The 22,110-nt window shown below is 42.5% G+C and overlaps 1 protein-coding gene across 1 annotated transcript in view; it reads left to right on the forward strand.

Moving 5' to 3' along the window:
* SEZ6 (seizure related 6 homolog) overlaps window positions 1–22,110 on the forward strand; it is a 930,588-nt gene that overhangs the window by 448,818 nt on the left and 459,660 nt on the right. The window lies entirely within an intron of this gene.

The following is a 22,110-nucleotide window of genomic DNA, read 5'->3' on the forward strand; positions in this document are numbered from 1 at the left end:
TGTCACATCTTTCAAGCACACTATATTTTGTCTTCCCTGGTTCCTTGTTTCGCCCCTCATCAAAATGCTAATAATTTTTATAAATAAAACATTTCCAATTTTATTACATACCTTATTGTAGACCCAGTGATGTCATGACTGGGTCTCTCTGTCTCTGTATGCAACGCAGGCAGATCAATACTTGTGGGAGAAGCTATTGAAATGCTTTGATAGGTAGATGTCAGTATGGAGGAGTGGGCATTCCTAAGCAGCCTACATTTTCATGCAGGTTGCCCTAGATAACAACCACATGTGATGCTGAGCCTCCATGATTGAGAGAAATGAAATCCAATCAATGAAAGCTGTGGGTCAGGACACTATGGGTGGGGAGCAAAAGGCTAGATCAGGGTTTCTCAACTAGGGTTCCTCCTGAGGTTGCTAGGGGTTCCTTGAGGAATGGGCAATTTCTGCCTCTCCGATAAGTTCCCAATGACACCATTGTTCCTTTTAGCTATCTGTAAGGGGGTAATTCTTCCCAATGATGACAAGATTAAGGAGTATTCTCCCTACTGACTGTCACACTAATGTGCCATGAGTTGTAGATTTTTAATTTCTAGCAGGGGTTCCCCAAGACCAACATTTTTTTTCAAGGGTTCCTCTGTGTTGAAAAGGTTGAGAAAGGCTGGGCTAGATAATGCTGGATGTTTCCCAGCTGAGAAATGAGATAGGGCTGTACATGACTTGCTCCAGCTTTGAATGCACACTGTGAGAAGTGTGTGCACTAAAATCATCAGAGTCATTTCAGAACAGCAGAGGAGTCTGTACAACTGTGCAAGATTGAAGGTAGAGCTAGAATACATATTTATTCCTTACAGTGAGAATTGCTTTGCTGGTTTGAAAAAAATCCCTTTAATGCATGTTGATTCAAGACTCAAATCAAGTTTAATACATAAAGCAAGAGAACAAAGGTCTGGGATGCATGTATATTCTCTGTACGATCCCTGAATCAAATATAAATTGCATTTATTTCTTCAGTTAACATTTGATTACAGGCAATCCACAGACTATTTAGGACCATGTGACGTATAGTCTTATAATGATTTAGCCAGGTTCTGGCCAAGAAAGAAATTAAGGTTAACCACTTTTTGACCAGAAGACTTGCCCTCTTAATGACCAGGCCATTTTTTGCGATTTGGCACTGCGTTACTTTAACGAACAATTGGCAGTTGTGCAACACTGTACCTAAATATAATTGATGTCCCTTTTTCCCCACGAATAGAGCTTTCTTTTGGTGGTATTTGGTCACCTATGCGATTTTTATTTTTTGTGCTCTAAACAAAAAAAGAGTGACAATTCTGAAAAAAAAAAAACAATATTTTTCAATTTCTGCTATATAACATTCCCAAAAAAATATTTAAAAATCAAATGTTTTCATCATTTTAGGCCAATTTGTATTCTGTTACATATTTTTGGTAAAAAGAAATCCCAATAAGCGTATTTTGATTGGTTTGTGCATAAGTTATCTCGTCTACAAACTAGGGGAAAGATTTATGTCATTTTTATTTATTTATATATTTTTTTACTAGTAATGGCGGTGATCTGTGATTTTTAGCGGGACTGCAACATTGCAGCAGACAGATCTGACCCCTAACTGACATTTTTGACACTTTTGGGGGGACCAGTGACATTACTACAGCAATCAATGCTAAAAATACACACTGTTACTGTACTAATGACACTGGCAGGGAAGGGGTTAACCCAGGGGGGGCAATCAAATGGTTAGGTGTGAGCCTAGGAGGTGTTTTCTGGGGGGATGGGTTAATGGAATAAGTACAGAGACCTGTGTTCCTGAATAGGAGGAACACAGGAGCTTTGCATTGATACCAGAGAGAACAATGGTCTGCTGTGTTAACAACAGCAGACCGCTGTTCTATGTTCACGGGGAGTGATTGCGGGTGTCCCCCATGGATCGGCTTCCCCACTGGCAAACGGGCGCACGCGGGGCTCCGGCGGCGCATGTGCCCTCAGGATCACTGCCACGGACTGCCGTACAGGTATGCCGATTCTGGGGAACCTGTCGACCTGCCGCCATTTAACTGCGGCGGCTGGTTGGCAAGTGGTTAAATGGCCATTAAACCCAAAGCTATTATAATGTTTTTATAAGTAATATTGCATTTTAAACATAATACCTTAAAGGAGAAGTACAGCCAAAGCTTGGTTGGTTGTACATCTCCTGTGGATCACAGGTTAGTTCAGTACAATTCGTTTTGTACTCCAGTAACTCGTTTTCAGCAGACAGCGGGCTAATGCCCACTGTCGGCTGACGTCAAAGTGCCAGTCCACTGACAGTCACCAGCTCTCTGCTCACAGAGCTGTGAGAACCGAGTGATTAGTGATGTTTGATCGCTCAGTTCTCAGTCTTAGAGCCGGCGGGGGACAGATGTAGCTTCGGACTGATGCTGCATTATTCTAGGTAAGTATGATTTTGAAAAAAGAAATATTTTTATTATTATTACATTCATTTTCTATAGAGTATAAAAAAGGAGACAGTATGGTCCATGGCAACCAAACACAAGAATTTATTCATTTTATACTTTGCCTTATGGGTTGCAGAATATTTTATTCTTGTAAAACAGCTTAACTTTTTAATTTCACAATTTTTGTCAAGTAGTAAATACAGTTTACCAGAAGACAAGGTTACCTATTCTGGTGACTTGCAAAAATTCATCAAGTCTGGCTTGCCTTTTGCCTCGGTATATATTCTAGGCATTGATAGTATTGTGTATCCAGTAATCATATAACTCTACTACATTATCTGAAGAACCAGAGTGATTGGGCTATGATGTTGTTTAGTTTGCTTTTTCTTTATAACTTGCTTTGTATTGCTTAAAAGTGTATTACATTTGAACCTTAAAAAAGTATAGTTTGTCGGAAGGCAAAACACAACAGAAGGAAATGTTTTCCAAAACGGAGACAGCAAGGCTGAGAGCGATAGCCCAGGCTGTGATTGGGATAAGAAATATCACTAAGGAAAGTGAGAGTGACAACATAACAGACGGAGCCTCTTGGGAGACAGAGGTGTGAAAAAATACAGACAAAACAAATTAACCTGCAAAAGCCAAGTCGATGAGACTATTCTTCAAGGGCTGATAATCACGCTAATGGCCCAGCAGAAACAGTCATCAAAGAGAACCAAAAACTAAAATCCGCAGAAAAACAAACAGGTTGTATTTAGGGAGCAGTGACAAAGACAGGTGTTGAATCAGAATAAGCACTGTGATGCATCGTTGTTGATTATTGAATAGTATAATGCCATTTTCTATGTATGGGACTAGTGAATTGTAAGCCATGTTAAAATTACCGTATTTATCGGCCTATAACACGCACCTCAATTTTAGGAGGGAAATTTCAGGAAAAAAGTTTAAATTTGAAATAAACAGCTTTGAACTCAGAACTTTTTTTTTTTTCAATCCATGCAGCCTCACCAGTGCCCATGAATGCAGCCTCGCCAGCACAGTGTCATCTATTGCAGCCTCGCCAGCACAGTGTCATCTATTGCAGCCTCGCCAGCACAGTGTCATCTATTGCAGCCTCGCCAGCACAGTGTCATCTATTGCAGCCTCGCCAGCGCAGTGTCATCTATTGCACCCTCCCCAGCACAGTGTCATCTATTGCAGCCTCCCCAGCACAGTGTCATCTATTGCAGCCTCACCAGCACAGTGTCATCTATTGCAGCCTCACCAGCACAGTGTCATCTATTGCAGCCTCGCCAGCGCAGTGTCATCTATTGCACCCTCCCCAACACAGTGTCATCTATTGCAGCCTCGCCAGCACAGTGTCATCTATTGCAGCCTCGCCAGCACAGTGTCATCTATTGCACCCTCCCCAACACAGTGTCATCTATTGCAGCCTCCCCAGCACAGTGTCATCTATTGCAGCCTCCCCAGCACAGTGTCATCTATTGCAGCCTCCCCAGCACAGTGTCATCTATTGCAGCCTCGCCAGCGCAGTGTCATCTATTGCACCCTCCCCAACACAGTGTCATCTATTGCAGCCTCCCCAGCACAGTGTCATCTATTGCAGCCTCCCCAGCACAGTGTCATCTATTGCAGCCTCTCCAGCACAGTGTCATCTATTGCAGCCTCCCCAGCACAGTGTCATCTATTGCAGCCTCCCCAGCACAGTGTCATCTATTGCAGCCTCCCCAGCGCAGTGTCATCTATTGCAGCCTCGCCAGCGCAGTGTCATCTATTGCAGCCTCACCAGCGCAGTGTCATCTATTGCACCCTCCCCAGCACAGTGTCATCTATTGCACCCTACCCAGCACAGTGTCATCTATTGCAGCCTCACCAGCGCAGTGTCATCTATTGCAGCCTCGCCAGCGCAGTGTCATCTATTGCACCCTCCCCAGCACAGTGTCATCTATTGCACCCTACCCAGCACAGTGTCATCTATTGCAGCCTCCCCAGCACAGTGCCATCTATTGCAGCCTCGCCAGCGCAGTGTCATCTATTGCACCCTACCCAGCACAGTGTCATCTATTGCAGCCTCCCCAGCACAGTGTTATCTATTGCAGCCTCACCAGCGCAGTGTCATCTATTGCAGCCTCGCCAGCGCAGTGTGCTCTATTGCAGCCTCCCCAGCACAGTGCCATCTATTGCAGCCTCCCCAGCACAGTGTCATCTATTGCACCCTACCCAGCACAGTGTCATCTATTGCAGCCTCCCCAGCACAGTGCCATCTATTGCAGCCTCGCCAGCGCAGTGTCATCTATTGCACCCTTCCCAGCACAGTGTCATCTATTGCAGCCTCCCCAGCACAGTGTTATCTATTGCAGCCTCGCCAGCGCAGTGTCATCTATTGCAGCCTCGCCAGCGGCATTACACAGAGCAGGGACGGGCCGGGCCTGGCAGAGTGGGAGGACGAGCGGCCGCTGTCATCTGAAGTCCCGACTCCTATGATAGATGTCACACGTCCCGGCCACTGTGCTGTCTATCATAGGAGGCGGGACTTCCTATGACAGGAAACGCTCATCCTTCCTTCTCCTCATCCTGGCCCGGCCCGCCCCCCTCTGCCTCTCAGAGCTGCCTGGGTTCCTGGGTTTTTTTTATACATCGGCGTATAACACACACTGCTGCTTTGCCTTCCAATCTTAGGAGGAAAAAGTGCGTGTTATACTCCAATAAATACGGTACTTTGTGTAGTTTTCAAATATTAAGATATATATACTCCCTAAAATATTTTATTTTTAAAAACAAATAGATGCATCAGTCAATGTTAACCCGATAGTAATCATTGTTCTGACTGCGTCTTTCGCATTTAAAGTGAAATCTGATTGGCTGCCATTAGTTAATTCATTTTACGTCTTTGTTGCTCTGTATATTCAATAAATAAGCCAGCATTTGTTCTGAAAAATGTCTTCGATGTAGAGAAATTGGGATGCAAAATGCAATACTCATTTTCTTTTGTGTAAGAAGATAAAGGCTTTGCTGCACCTCATCCTTGTTTCATTATTGCTAAAGCAAAAATGGAAGAGAATAGTTTTACATAAAGAATGTTTTTTTTTTTTCTTTTTCCGGGCTACGAGGCCAGCAGCAAAACTGATGCATGCAGAAAAGTAGTGGGGGATGTTTCTGTTTTTGTTAATGCGAAAATAGGAAACTGGAAGGAAAAAGATAAAGAAGGCAGGCACTTAACTTATTTTTATAGTAAAAGTGTTTTAAGTTTTTTTGGAAGAGTGCTTGTAGGACCCTTCTTCTGTGTCAATTAAAGCCCAATTTCCCAGAAGAAAAAAAGTTTATTAGATGTTAGAATGATAATATAACCAGTAGGTACGGGGCAGACACAGCCCCCATTCAATACACAATAAATGATTGCTACGTACTGTAACATGCAAAAGCTAAAAAAAAGAAAAAATAACGGACATTACTGGTACAGAGGATGACACAGTGATACAAAGTGAGAGTCATGGTCCTTGGTGCCCTGCAATTACAGTGCAATGATGCAAAAAGCTACATCGACAGGAGAGGAGATGAAGAGGAGAAGGTTGCTGTGTGTCACAGGACTGTCCTCAAGTCATCTGGCAAAGATAAATATATCAAAAGTGCATATACTACAGTGGGGGCCTCTGGGGGGAGGGGGGAGCAGTGAGGGGTAAGAGTGTATAAGGGGGCTTGTAAATGGTTGAGTGTTAGTGCCAAAGAGTACAAGTCCTTCTGCTTGCTAGGACAACAACTTTCCTGCTTGAAACTTTGATCTGCCACCAACTTGTGCATATCTTCTTGCCATGACATTTCTGGCGATTGACCTTTATATCCCAAGGAAGGAATGTTCACACAAAAAGGTAGGGTTGCTGTACTCTACTGATGTTACTTTAAGATGGCATTACAGTCACATCACGTAGACATACTATCCGGGGTCACTTTACAACATCTTGTCAATGGCATATAGTGGATGAACCGCAGCAGTCGCATGTGGAAGCAGCATGCACTACACTTTAGTAAGCCATCTTCCCTACTCAGTCTGTCTCCTCCTTGGGTCATCAGCAGGGGAGGACTGGCCTAGGGGGCAGGGGGGCAATTGCCCCCCGGGCTGCTCTGATGCCCCGTAAAAAGGCTGCTCTACTTCTGCCACAGACATGCCTAAAGGATTACTAGTGAAGAGAAGTAAAAAGTCCCCGCCACTGACCTACTGAGTGCGGGATGAAGACAGGGAAAAAGCGCAGCCCCTACACCCCCAGCATGGATGGTGTAAACTGTGTCTGAGCAGAGTGTCTGAGCAGAGGCTGGTTCCATGCCCCACTGGAGACTCTCCTCCCTCAGCCAGCCCCAACTATGCTGTCCCAGGTCCCCCAAACTGGCCCCTGCTGGCCGGGTGGGGAACCTGGATTCGATCAGTAGAGAGTACCTCGAGCAGAGCTCCAGCCTGGAATGGGGGTCGGGAGGAGGCCAGGAAGAAAGAGAGTGGGAGGGGGGCCGAGTCACTGCATCATGGGCCTCTGGTTTGTACTTGTCCCCTGGGCCGAAAGTTGCCAGTCAGCCCCTGGTCATCAGTACTGACTCAGAGTGTTCTGTTTTTTGTCTTAGGCTGGTGGTATCCAGGTTACTGTTCCTTACAGGTATCAGGAGTCAGGATGTCTACAACCAGCTCTTCTGGGTGCAGGCCTGTTTCTCCCTGTCTTCCAAACCTGTGCAGGGCCTCCATTTGCTGACTACATCTGCCTGATGGGGGGATCTAGCTCCCATGCCCGACTCCTCTAGAGCTCCTCCCAACCTTGCTTACAGTATATGTGTGCCCTGACTCACCCAACTACCCAACCAATGGAGGGCTCTAGCTAAAAACAACCTAGTGTTTATAATATAACCAGACACTATTTGGGGACAGATTCACCTAGTAGCAGACTAGCTAACTGCATCTGCTTACAAGTGGAAAATCTGGAGTTGTATTTTAAGTCTTCCAGCGATGATTTCTAGCACTTTGCTTATAGGCTGTAAAAAAGCCATGAATATCTGTAAAACATTAAGCTGCTTTTTGACATCTACGCATGTCGCACCTTTCTTTTCCATAGACTAACCTGCTGATCTATTATGGCAACAAGCCAACAGACCTTTAGTTGGCTACATATGGTATTATTTTATTAATTTCAGTAGTCCGTCATTTTACTCTAATCTGGCCAACCAATATTTTCCCCCCAATAGTTACACATATTGCGGTTCATTTTTTTTTTTAAATGCAGTTTCCCAGTCTTTTTCAGGTAGAAGGAACCAAGTTGAAGGTCTAAATCCTTTAACATAGTCTTACAGCCTGATCACCAAGATCATACCTTCTTTAACTCTTGGGACCTGTACTAGTCCATGGAAATGCAAACGCAACTTGATCAGTAGCTTAAGTGTCTATTCACACCACCAGCAGCTGCATTACAATACAGCAGCAACTGGTATGTGGTGTGATTCAGTAGGATAACTGCAGTGCCAATGCCATGACACTCGTATCACACTGTTCACTTTTTTTTTTTTTTTTAACAAACTTTATTGAAACAGAGTGATATTTCATTAAGTTCTTTTGGCTGTTGCATGACCTGCCGTACTTTTTTCGGTGCACATCACTGCAACACTGTGGTGTAAACCCACTACATAGGAGACAAGCCATTTTTCCTTGTCTTGCAGTGGGACTGTGCTGGAATAGCTGCCAAACCCTGTCCCACCACACCTGGTGTGAATGAGCCCTAAATGTTGGTCAGCTGCAGTTTAGATGCACCCCTAAAGGTAAAGTATTCCACATTTATATCAAATTCAAGCTTAATGTACCTGAGAGCCTACAGCACAAACCCTAACCCCTGGTTGAAATAATCTTCATCAGTTAGGGTTTATGTAATATTTAAATGCATCAAGGACCTCATCACCAGGGTCCCAGGGACAACAACTGCCAGACTTCACAGCCAGGAGGGTGACACCATTTTCTCTGCTAGAGTTAAAGATTACAGTGTTGTCGCCTCCCTTCTCATATTCTGCTAACTGGATGGTGATACTCCGCTATGTATGCTTGCAGCAGAAATTGATGGGTTCTTAGAGCTGCCGTGTATTCTTGTGCAGGGTATTGCAGAAGGCTGATATAAATCCAGATTCAGGTATTCATGCCAGTTGTATTAAAATAAATTGTATTAATATAAAGGAATACACAGTTGCAATACATGGTATGTTTTATATCTGCCTGAAGTTTAGCTTTGAAGGTCACATCTTTCATCTTATACATCCTTCAGCATGTAGAAGATATTGTTCCCCTTTTAACACTGCTAGGTAGAAAACTTGAGATCCCTATTACTATTAGCAGTTCATTTCCAGAATAAATATTGATAATTCCTATGTACTAAGAAATGGTAAATAAAATACTGCATACTCAGGTGGTTGTATGTACAGTTCTGAAAAGTGATATCAACATTTATGTTGGCTTATAATTCAATTCAGTTATTCCAGAAAGTCTGATAGTCACTCTATACAATATTGGACTTATTGGCTTTAATGGTGCTGCAAATGTCTATGTTTTAGCATTTTCTTCACCGTTTAACCACTGTGGACCAGAAGGTTTTTCTCCTTAATGACCAAGCCATTTTTTTGCGATACGGCACTGTGTTACTTTAACTGACAATTGCGCGGTCGTGTGAAGCTGTACCCAAAACAAATTGAGGTCCTTTTTTTTCCACAAATAGAGCTTTCTTTTGGTGGTATTTGATCACCTCTGCGATTTTTTTTTTTTTTTTTGCGCTATTAACAAAAAAAAAGCGACAATTCTACTTACTGCTATATAACATTCCCAATAAAAAACATTTAAAAATCAAATGTTTTCATCATTTTAGGCCAATATGTATTTTGCTACATATTTTTGGTAAAAAAAAAAACCCAATAAGCGTATATTGATTGGCTTGAGCAAAATGTATTGCATCTACAAACTAGGGGAAAAGATTTATGTCATTTCTATTTATTTTTTTATTTTTTTTACTAGTAATGGTGGCGATCAGCAATTTTTAGCGGGACTGCAACATTGCAGTGGACAGATCGGACTCCTAACTGACATTTTTGACACTTTTGGGGGGACCAGTGACATTACTACATTAATCAGTGCTAAAAAAGTGCACTGTTACTGTACCAATGACACTGGCAGGGAAGAAGTTAACACCAGGGGCGATCAAAGGGTTAAATGTGTACCTAGAGGGTGCTTTCTAACTGTGGGGGGTGGGCTTGCTGCATGAACACAGAGACCTGTGTTCCTAAATAAGAGGAACACAGGATCCCTGTGTTCATAACTGACAGAACAGTGTTTATAATGGAAGACCGCCGTTCTGTCTCTACGGGGAGCGATCGCGGGTGCCCAGCGGCAATCGCGGCAGCCGGACACACTGATTGGCTTTCCCTGTAGCAGTTCTGTGAAACGACATACAGTTATGTCTTTTCGCGGGACAGAGCCGACTTGCCGCAGTATATGTACTGCTGGAGGTCGGCAAGTGGTTAATCATCGTCAAAAGTTAGTTTCTTTAAACCAGCATTAGCACACTTGGAAAATAATATAATATCACAGTCTAGATTTGTGTGTTCACTGAGAGCCTTACAGGAGCCTCTGATTGTTTAGACTGGAAGTGTTGAATTTTCTACGAGAACCTCTATTATTGATATGGTACTGCGCTGAGAAATGATAAGTGCAGCATACATCTCCAGGCTTTCTTCTTGATTTCTTATTCTGTAGAAAAATAGGCAGTTTGAGAGAAAAAGAAAATCTTTCTGATACACAAGGCGCAGAAACACTGAACGGTGTTTGGAAGTCTGACTGAAATGATGAAAGTGCACCTGTCACCTACACAATTCGGTACAATTATGCACTCATAATTCAGAGATATTATTTATCTTTAATAAACTGCCAGTAGGATACTTTCATGTACACCAGTCACATAGCTGTTTCAGCCATGAGTAGGTGGAAAGAAATGCTGAAGGCATTATTTAACCTAACAGATGGCATGCAAAGGAAGTCCTTCAATTCTCAGTCATGTCACTACTCATCTTTAAAGAAGTCAGGACAGAATTTTATTTATATATATATATAACCTATTTTTTTAGTTTCAGATTTAGCTTTGAAAAGTTAATCCTATTTTAAAGAAGAATGCAAGGCATGGATATTTTACATAGTTACTCTGGTCAAGGTTGCACCATAGCTAAAAATCACTGTAGTAGGTACCGCTACTCTACTAAACTCCGCTAACTTCCCAGTCTTGTGCTGAGCAGCTGCCCCGCTGCATTCTGAACACAGGTGACTCGCTCAGCATGGTTGCCATGACTAAGGTAGTACAGATCCCACCTTATTAACCATATTACCTTGATCAGTACCCAACACCACCCCCTTTACCTTTGAATGACAACACTAACCCGGCGTTGTGATTAAATGGCCGGTTCAGGCTTTTATTAAACAAAACCATAAATAACATAAAACAGTCAAACCATTCCAGATCAAAGAATGGTTGCAGATCCTTGACGATACCATCTCCCACAACTTTGGAGTCTGTGGTACCATTACGTTAGGTTCTGTCCCCAGCCACCAGAACACCACCCCGAGGACTATGCTAACTGACCACAGACCCCTACCACCTTACACTACCTGGTAGGTCTAGACTGAACCAGACCAACCATAGGACTCCATACCTGAGATGGGTCCCACCATTTTATCGTTCGACACTATGTTTTGGACCCTCGTCAAGGACCCCCAACCGCCAACATCCATCCTCCTTAGCAGAACAACAGAAAATGGCATCACCAGGGCAGGCCGGAGGGAGGGACGTTTATCCTATGATCTCCAGTCTGCAAGTGAAGCCCCTTCACTCCTCACCTCCAACTACTCTCTCTCCTGCTCCTCCCCATGACCTTGTCTGCTCTGCCAATAAGGTAAGAGTCCTGACCTCTCATATCCCAACAACTAATTGAACCCCCTACTGCCTGGTTTTCCTTCCATTCTGTCATGTATGCCCTAAGCTTATCATTTCCTTCAACCTCCGGGCATGTCTATCAGAGAACGCTTTGCATTTGTTCAATGAATGCAAAGCATTCTCTAAATTGGATCAGGTAGAGAGGTTGGATGGTGATATCACGACTTTCAACTGGCTGTACATTGCCTAAATATATTGACTTATGTACATTTTTCGACACTTAAACAATATATGTCACAGCACTGCCCAATATGTACACACAATCTTTAATCAATGAACCAAAGTAAATTAGTGACAAATTAAAAAAAATATATATAAATAACACTGCATACAATATATCAAATATATGCCACCAGTTGTTTCCTTGAAAATCTTCTTTGCTTTAAAGTGACAAAAGTAAAAATAGTTAAAAAAATAGTGGTCAATGTGCACAGTTCCTTTATGCAATGCTCCTCTGTGCACACTCCATGACCCCTCTCTTATCACAACACTCACCAGAAAAATATGACCCTCAGCTGTAAGCTAAAGAGTCAGCCATGCTTGTTGGATGTTATCCCTCCCAGGTCTTTACACACTCGGTGGCCCTTTTAAGCAATAGTAGGCCCCCGTTGTATTCATTTCCATTAGGAGGTAAATATTGGTCTCATATATCGCTTTGGTGAAAAGGGGGGGGTGGGGGATGGGTGGGGGGGGGAAGATCGTATAGTGTAATACTTTTTTTTTAAATAACACATAAAAGATATTGCACTCACATAAAATGTCTTTAGGAATCACATGTAGACCTGGACGTGCAACGACCAGCATGTGCTCAAATGACATCACTGGAAGTTTGGAACCGGAAATCCTGCCCAATGCATTTTGGCCAATCCTATCGAGCAACTTCAGGAACCTGAACAGCAGCTGGTTTAGCCTCTCAGCACACTTCCACCCCTCCACAGCCCAGTGCTCCAGTAAGCACAAGAGAGGCAGAGCACAGATTGATGACTGACAGTCTTTGCTCTGTGCTCAGAGCGGACCCAAGAATTGAGCGATCAGCAGTCTTGGATTACTCAGTTCTTGGTGTAGAGCCAGAGGGGGACAGATGCAGCATTAGATCAATGCTGCATCCATCTAGGTGAGTAAGAATGTTTTTTTTTTTTTTTTAATCCTGCACTTCTCTTTAAAGTCCAAGCATTTTGAAGCAAGCCAAGGGCTAACAAAGGACTGCCAATAGCTCTTGGTGCCATTTTCTATGTAACTCAAAAGTTCTAGGAAGTCATCTATGTAAGGGAAATATCTCCACCAACGTTGATCTTTATACATTTATTACTGAATGCGCTAAGTAGTCTAAGTCTTTTATATGAATGTTTTTGTAAAATGCAAAAATATTTTTTTATATAGGTTCAAAAAAATAAAATCATACGCTCAATGCCAAATCTACATGCGACAAAAGAAACCTACACAGCTATTATAAGAGCCAGGAAGCTGACCCATACAATATCCTGATATACGATATATAAAAACGTATGCAAAATATACTGTGCTACCCCTACAAATCATATATCTGAATCACCAATACATTGTGCAAAGATAAAAAAACGTTTGAATTTTATAACAGTTACTTGGCTCCCAGACCACAGGTTACCCTTTACTTGCAATTACAAACATGCTGAATTAAAAAAAAGGGGCTTTATTTTTTGCCACACAAATACTTCCTCTTACTGCAACTGGCAGTATATGTCTAGCCAAAATATTTTTATTTTTTGATAGAACTGGCAAGGGTAAAACCCCTGTAGGACCTTTTGTATTATTATTGCCTATGCCCCCTGGTTCTTCTGGTGACCATTGTCACTAAGATGGAAAGTAAGGGGAAATCAACACTTTTAACCACTTCAATACAGGGCACTTTCACCCTCTTCCTGCCCAGGCCAATTTTCAGCTTTTAGCACTGTTGCATTTTGAATGACAATTGCGCGGTCATGCCACACTGTACCTAAACCAAATTTATGTAATTTTCCCCCCACAAACAGAGCTTTCTTTTGGTGGTATTTTATCACCGCAAGGTTTTTTCTTTTTTGCTAAACAAAAAAAAAAATGACCGAAAAGTTTGAAAAAAAAAAAAAGTTTTTTTGTTTATGTTATACAATTTTGTAAATAAATACATTTTTTCCTGCACTGATGAGCACTGATGAGGCTGCACTGACAGGCACTGATGAGGAGCCACTGATGGGGTGGCACTGATGGGTTGGCACTGATAGGCGGCACTGATGGGCACTGATATGTGGCACTGATAAGTAGCACTGATATGCAGCATTGGTGGGCACTGATAGGCGGCACTGCTGGGCACTGATAGGCAGCATTTATGGGCACTGATAGGTGGCACTGATGGGCACTGATAGGCAGCACTGGTGGCCACTGATGGGCACTGATAGGTGGCACTGATCAGCACTGACGGGCGGCACTGATGGGCACTAATAGGCGGCACTGGTGGGCAATAATGGGCACTGGTGGGCGGCACTGAGAGATGGCAATGATGGGCACTGGTGGGCAGCACTGATGGGGAGGGCACTGGCGGGCAGCACTAATGGGGAGGGCACTGGCGGGCTCCCTGAGCCCTGATTGCCATCCCTGGTGGCCATAGTGGGCATCCCTGGGGTCATGGGTGGGCATCCCTGGGGTCATGGTTGGGCATCCCTGGTGGTTCTAGTGGCACCCCCCCCCCGAGGGTCTGCACTGGTAATCAATGATCTGATTACCAGTGCAGACCCCCCATGTCAGGAGAGCCGCAGATCGGCTCTCCTTTACTCGTGCGTGTCAGGCACGTACTGAGGAAAGCCGATCAACGGCTCTTCCTGTGTACTATGTGACCAGCCGTGATTGGACACGGCTGGTCACGTGGTAAAGAGCCTACGTCAGTAGGCTCTTTACCGAGATCGGAGATGCGGTGTGTCTGTGTGACACGCCGCATCCCCGATTGCCGCTCTGCGCGCCATCCTGCCGCCATCATATGACGTATGGTCAGGATAATGCAACCACTTTCCCGTCGTCAATCGCCTATAGGGCAGGTGGGAAGTGGTTAAAGTACTCACCACAACAAGAGGTAGGGGGAAATCTACCAATGCAGACAACTGTCCTGGTAACAACTGTCTAAGATAAGATGTCCCCTCACTTCTAGTTATGATTCTGGAACAGGAAGTGAAGGAACATCTCTCCACCAAAACACAGACACCAAAAATCCTAATCTGGATTTTACCCATTCCCTCCCTATTTAAAACCAAAACAGGTTTGGACTGATGGTATATTTTATAATCTCTTAATTTACATACAAAAAAGTACACAATAAGCACAAGGGACATTACTAACCTTCAGTGGGATGTTTCCCTTGTGCTGCTGTTCTTCCCTTCCGTTTCCCTTGTGCTTCTGTTGTGTATGGGATGGAAGAAAATCCATAGTAGGAAATCTCTTAATCGCGGTACCTAATATGAAGAAATCTTCCATCCCATACACAACAGCTTTTATGAATGGAACTTAATCTTTGAATAAAGGATGGGTAGATGATTGACAAGTCCACCCCTTGAAGGGTCAATTCATAGATTATGTTTCTATCATAGTAACTATAGCATAGCTTCTATGAATGGAGTAGCTGGGTGGAAAGGGTGGGCATAGTGGAGTAATCTTGATTAGAGCCTGTGATAGTTCCTCATTGGAAGAATATGTGGACATCGGAGGAGGAATATTATAATCTAAAAGACAGAAGCACAAGGACACATCACATTGAAAATAAGTAATATCCCTTGTGCTTACTTTGTATTTTTTTTTAGGTAAATTTAGGCTTTAAGTAGATGGGTTGGTGGGCATTGTGACAGGACGGGACTCTGTCACTGTGAAAAGATAGGAAAATGTGGCACAAGATTCACATTTAGGGTAAATGAGATGTTCCAGACTAGTGTTTCTGGGCAGAGAATGCTGTGAATTTGGCTTTCTCTGGATTCTGCAGCTCTCTATAGGAGAAGTAAATCCTGTGTCTGGGTTGTGCTAGATGCCTGCAAACTGGTTGAGTACACAAGTGTGCAGTGTCATTATATACTCAGGTCTGAGGATAGCTCAGAGGTCCGAGTTTGGAGACAGCTCCCAGTGGGGGAGACGGAAAGTCTAATTGAGGGGCCAGAGGGCCCAGCTGGAAGCCAAGAGACATGGGGTCTCAGTTCCAGGATTTAGGTCAGCTCCTATCGTGTTGTCAGCTGAACACCAATCCATAGGCCAGAGGTGGGTCATGCAGCAGGGCTGCTGCGACTAAAGGCTAGAGAGCCAAGTATCCAGAAGTGCTGGACAACAGTCAGAGAGACTGGTAAGAGGTGCAGCAAGGTACTGCAGTTGAACTGAGTGAGCTTATGAACCAGGTGGATCAGTATTTTCTACGGTTTGTATTTTACTGAAACTGGAGAAGGTCCCCTGCAAAGGAAAATGTATGTTGGACTGTTGTCGGGCTTCCTGTCTGCTGTGGATTCACTGTATAAACACATCTACCACAAGAGTTAATTATCCCATGTCATAGCATTTTAAACCAATTTTTGAATTTCTCTTTAAAACATACAAATATTATGAAGTATTACTTCCTACTATGACCAATACAAGGTCACCACACATGCCAAGGGTCATTTTGCGTAGTGTTTAACGAGACCCAGCTAATACTTTACTTACTTGAGTTAGGAGGAGATCACATTTTTAATCTTCTGTGCCACTGTTAGGGAAGTTCATTCACTTTTGGTCCTGGTGTCACCAAAACAGAAAGTGAGGGGAAATCAAACATTTTACAGTTCTTACAGGATTAGTAGGAAATCTCTTAATCGCGGTACCTAATATGATAAAAGTTGTATGGTGGACATTTCTGAGAACTTCCTTTTGTGTCTATGGAACCGGAAGTGAGAAGATATCGTTATAACAAGACAAACATTGCAATAAGGCCCAAAATAGCTAGTCATACTTTGCCACCATATCTAAAGAAAGAAAAAAGTTTCGCCAGATGTTCCAATCTTAATGTGAGGTTACCTAAATTCAATCCCAGAGCACACATAGGTATGTCATTGTATATCAGAGTTGTATAAAGTACTCGAAACCCATACTTGAGTAAAAGTACTCGATCAAAAAGTGACTTGAGTAGAAGTGGAAGTGCTCTATCAAAAAGTGACTTGAGTAGAAGTACTAAAGTATTCAACATTTTTTGTACTTAAGTATTGCAAGTAGTTTTTTTTGTTTTAATTTTGCTACTCAAGTACTGAAAGTAAAAGTACCAGTAGTTTTTTTAAAAAAAAATTGCTACTCAAGTACTGAAAGTAAAAGTACAAGTACTGTGTTATGTAGTTATTAAAGAAAGAAGTCAAAAGTTTGAACATCATATTGTTTTTTATTTTTTCCAATGAGTAACCTAAGGCTGCATTCACATGTCAGCGTATTGATCGTGGGCCGAATCGCCGCGATTCCGCCCGCGATCCGGAAATCATTGCAAATTGCAGGACGCCTGTGCGTGGCCCGTGATTTGCAATAGCACCCCAAACGCTGTGCAATGTTGCCGCGATTTCTGCCTGCCGAATCGCGGTAACATCATGCAAAAAAATTGCGGGACGCATTACGCTCCAAAGAAGCTCTTGTACTTTTTTGGGTGTAATGCATTCCGCATGCGGAAATCGCGGCAACATCGCACAGCGTTTGGGGTGCTATTGCAAATCACTGGCAAAGCACAGGCGTCCCACGATTTGCAATGATTTCCGGATCGCGGGCGGAATGGCGGTGATTCTGCCCGCGATCAATACGCTGACATGTGAATGCAGCCTAAAGGACAATCACAATTTGTTTGTTTCATATTTTCTTTTTAGTGGAAAGATTTGGTATAGCAGCTTTTATTTATACATACAGTAGCATTTATTTTCGTATGCGCTGATTTACACATGACATTATACACATTTTTTGGAGCTTCATGAAACCTGCCATCTACTGTTCTGGCAGTGGTAATTTTTATAATAGTAACGAGTAACTATGCAGCACGAAAAAAAAAATATCGGAGTAGAAGTATTGAAATCATTGAAAAAATGTAGTGAAGTAAAAGTGGAAGTAGGAGAAAAAAATTCTACTCCAGGAAAGTACAGATACCGCCTTTCGGTACTTAAGTACAGTAGTGAAGTAGTTCTACTTAGTTATTATACATCTCTGTTGTATATTACCTAACTTCCGCTAATGACAGATTACAGCTCACAACACTTGGTTTTGCTATAAAACAGAATGCTGGAATTTGTAGTTCTGCCATCCCAAGACTTTAGGCTAGCTTTCTCTACCTAAGCAGCCTCTAAATGACTTCTGCAATATATTGCTGGAAACAGTTGAAAATTCCAGCTCATTGAGCAAGAACTTATTATGAGGGGAAATAATAACACTCTCATTTTCTGACACTCCCTTGTTCAGAAGAAGATGAGCAGGTCTGTGGGAGGATGGTATAATAAGCGAGAACTCGGATGAAATGTTGATAAACATAAGCGAACAAGTGAAAATGATTAGGGAAGATGCAGTGGATTTGGAAGAAAGGTCAGAGCGGATGATAAATACATTTATTAATTACTGTGCCGGTACAGGAGGAAACTGTTGTAGAGAGTGTTCATCAGCTGAATGGATTTCAAAATTTGCTGAGGTGAATCATTCATTAATGTAATACTTGTACTGCGGATCCCTTATGTAGCATGGCATTGCTCAGCCCTGTGCTATCAATGGAATAGTAAAGAACATTTAAGGTGGCCCTGGCTTCCAGCGCTTTTGTCAATTTTCTTTGTGGCCAGACAGCAGTTACATTAAGGGGGAATTATAGAGACATTTCCTATGCTTCATAGCTATAGATGCCAACATGATCAGTAAATGTAAGTGAGTGTTAGACCCTACATAGAAGTGTATACTGTATCTAAACCTAATTACTAAAATCTCAGACAAGCTTTAACCACTTTTGGATCGGAAGGTTTTGCCCCCTTAATGACCAGGCCATTTTTTGTGATTCGGCACTGCGTTATTTTAATTAATAATTGTACGGTTGTACGATGCTGTTCCCTAATAAAACAGATGTCCTTTTTTCCCCATAAATAGAGCTTTCTTTTGGTGGTTTTTGATCACCTGTGCGATTTTTATTTATTGCGCTATAAATAAAAAAAGAGCGACAATTCTGAAAAAAAGCAATATTTTTCACATTCTGCTATAAAACATTCTCCCCAAAAAAATTAAAAATCACATTTTTTAATCCTTTTAGGCCAATTTGTATTCTGCTACATATTTTTGGTAAAAAAAAAAAGCCAATAAGCGTATTTTGATTGGTTTGCACAAAAGTTATCGTGTCTACTAACTACAGGAAAGGTTTATGTCATTTTTTTTTTTTTACTAGTAATGGTGGTGATCAGCGATTTTTAGCGGGACTGCGACATTGCGGTGGACAGATAGGACCCCTAACTGACATTTTTTACACTTTTGGGGGGACCAGTGACATAACTACAGTAATCAGTGCTTAAAATATGCAGTTACTGTAATAATGACACTGGCAGGGAAGTAGTTAACCCAGGGGTAATCAAAGGGTTACATGTGAGCCTAGGGTAGTGTTTTCTAACTGTATGGGGGAGGGACTTATGGAATCAACACAGGGACCTGTGATCCTAAATAGGAGGATCACAGGTGCTCTGTGTTCATTCCAGAGAGAACAACAGTCTGCTGTGTTTACATCTTTCAGCATTTTCACCTAGGGGTGTACTCACTTTTGTTGCCGGAGTTTTAGACATTAATGGCTGTGTGTTGAGTTATTTTGAGAGGACAGCAAGCTGTGAACTCACTACTTTACATTGTAGCAAAGTGTAATTTCTTCAGTGTTGTCACATGAAAAGATATAATAAAATCTTTACAAAAATGTGAGGGGTGTACTCACTTTTGTGAGATACTGTATGTTAGTAAAATCAGCACATAATTCACACATTACACATTGTTAATCAGTGTGATTAGTACAGTCACAATGTATAGTATTATCACTGATCACTGCAGGGCTGGCCCAAGACATTGTACTGCCTGGGTCCAAAGATTAAATGCTGCCCCCCCCCCAAAGAGAAAAAAAACATGCCCACCAAAAGGCCCACACAATTTTATTTTTATATCATGAGAATTAAAACTAAAACTAAATTTATCAGAAAGTCAGATTTATTATTATTATATGACATACCATTATATTCAATTACAAACCACAAACTCTAGTATTATTAAGTTTGTCTGAATGTCTGACGTCATTGCGCACACCCTCTGCCTCCTGATACTCCTCAGTTTGCACTATGGGTGGCAGTATGAGATGGGGAAATGCCACCTGTAATGCGCTGCAAACTGATGACACACAAAACTGCTGGGAAAAAAAAAATCTTGGGCATCAATTTGCTGCCCCTCTCAAAGTGCTGCCTGGGTCCAATGGACCCAGTGGGACCCATGGTTAGACCCAGCCCTGGATCACTGTATTAGTGTCACTGGTGATGTCAGTGGCTGTTATCCAGCCCCCCCCCCCCCCGTGTCAGTTAGTGTCAGATTTATCACCACACTATCCCAGTCCCATTATAATTCCCTGATCACTGCCATTAGTAGTTAAAAACATTCCAGTATCTATATGATAGTTCACGCAATCCAGTCAATTTACACATATTAGGATATTTTTTTATTTTTTTTTTACAAAAGACATGTAGCATAATACAACTGGGCCAAAATTTATGATCAAATTCGAATCTTTATTTTAAATTATTTTTAGCAGTACTAAATAACAAAAAATGACCTGGTCATGAAGGGGGTAAAACCTTCCAGAGCTGAAGTGATTGAATGTATTTTTGATTTTTCTCGGGCAGTTTTAGTAGCTGAACTTTGTATCAGTCTCTTGCAGTGCCTGTACAGAAGAGCTCAGGCTGGGGAAGGCAGACACAAAGCAAGGAACCAATCAGTTATGCTGCAAGGGAAACAGCATGCTGATAGGTGGAGAGAGTAGATAGACAGGTAGAGGGACTCCTGAATGTGCTACTTTTCCTTTCGCTGTCCAGTCACAGGGAAGGGGTGGGGAAGAGACCTGTAAGTGTTGCTGAACTGCAGCAGAGAAAAATCAGGTCTTCTGCAATACTATAAGAGGTTGTGATCTGTACTAGAGCTGTGTAAATGCCAGAAATGGATGGGAAGGAGAACAAGTCCTTTGGCAAGTAGAACAGCACATATATTGTATTTTATCAGTGTATGTACAATGTATTGTGTCTGGAGTTTTACCATGTTAATGTAATATTTATAATATGGAGTTTTTGTTAAAAAATATTACAAGATGGTCCTGCTGTGAAGGTCTTTGTTTCGGCACTACCTGACATAGACAAATATCTCCTAGTTGTACACAACAGAGTTTATACAGGGCTTAAACTCAGCACTCCCGAAGCTGAATAGGGGATAGGGGATCACAGGGAAGGTGCATATCAACGGGAGGCGTTGCCCTATCAAGAAGAGCCGTAACTTTGCCTTGAATGTGCAAGGTGACAGGTTCTCTTTACGTAGTTTTCTTCTCACCCACTAAGCTGAACAAGTTCCATATAAACACAAAAATACTTTCAACAGTAGTTGTAGTTTTACAAAAAAAATATCAAATAAAATATAACATTTTCCAGCAAAACTTAAGGTCAGAGCAGGGGTACTGTTCCGCTCCAAGCACATTTCTCTTACTTCAGAAAATAAAAATAATTCAGTAAACACTTGAAATGTGACATAAGATAAAACGGTTTGGCCACTATGGCTGATTTTGGCTGTCCTTCACTGCGGGCATGACACTCGATGCTCATCTCTGTAGACTCTTGGGCCCCTTGTACCCACATAGATAAAGAAATCACATGAGCATGAGACATCTTATGCTGGCATTTTTCCCACCAGCTACATTGATCCCTTCAGTTTTTTATGCGAGTTGCAGCTACTGGAAATAGATTTTTCTCTTTCGCCTTGATTGGGGTCAGGTCTGGATGAACTTTTCTTTCATCCTTCAGGCTCAGAAAGTGAAACTAAAAGAAGTACTCATTTTTTTTTAAAGAAATGTGGCCTTGAAAAAGGTCAGAAATAGCTTTGCTGCAGAACAGGAATTCATCTTGGGTCAAATGTTCGTGATTACAAGTAACTTATATTTGGGTTAACAGAAGAAATATCTGAACTAAGAAATCACGCTACAGGAAACTTTCAACATGCTGTTTTTCCATTATTTGCAATGCCTTAACCACTTGCCGACTGCCTAACAACGATTTACGTCCGCAGTCAGCCCCACACAGACAAAGCGATGTAGGTCTACGTCGCTAGCCTGTAAGGCTCTAGGGAGGGAGCGAGCGCGCGCCGCCGGAGGCGCACTCCCGCTCGCTCACGGACCCCCCCGCGCGCGTGTGCCTGGCGGACCCGATGTCCGCCGGGCACTCGCGATTGTCCGTTACAGCGGGAGATCTAATGTAAACAAAGCCGCATGTCATTCTCCCCTGTGTATGAATGGAGATCATACGGTTCTGCTATGTAGGACCGTTGATCACTGTTCTTACACCTCAAGCCACATCCAATCACAGTTAGAAGCACGCCCCTAGGGACACACTTAACCCCTCCCTCTAAAAAAAAGTTAACCCCTTCACTGCCAGTGTCAT

The sequence above is a fragment of the Pelophylax lessonae genome (assembly GCF_965119305.1).
Source record: "Pelophylax lessonae genome assembly, chromosome: 2".
Classification (NCBI taxonomy): domain Eukaryota; kingdom Metazoa; phylum Chordata; class Amphibia; order Anura; family Ranidae; genus Pelophylax; species Pelophylax lessonae.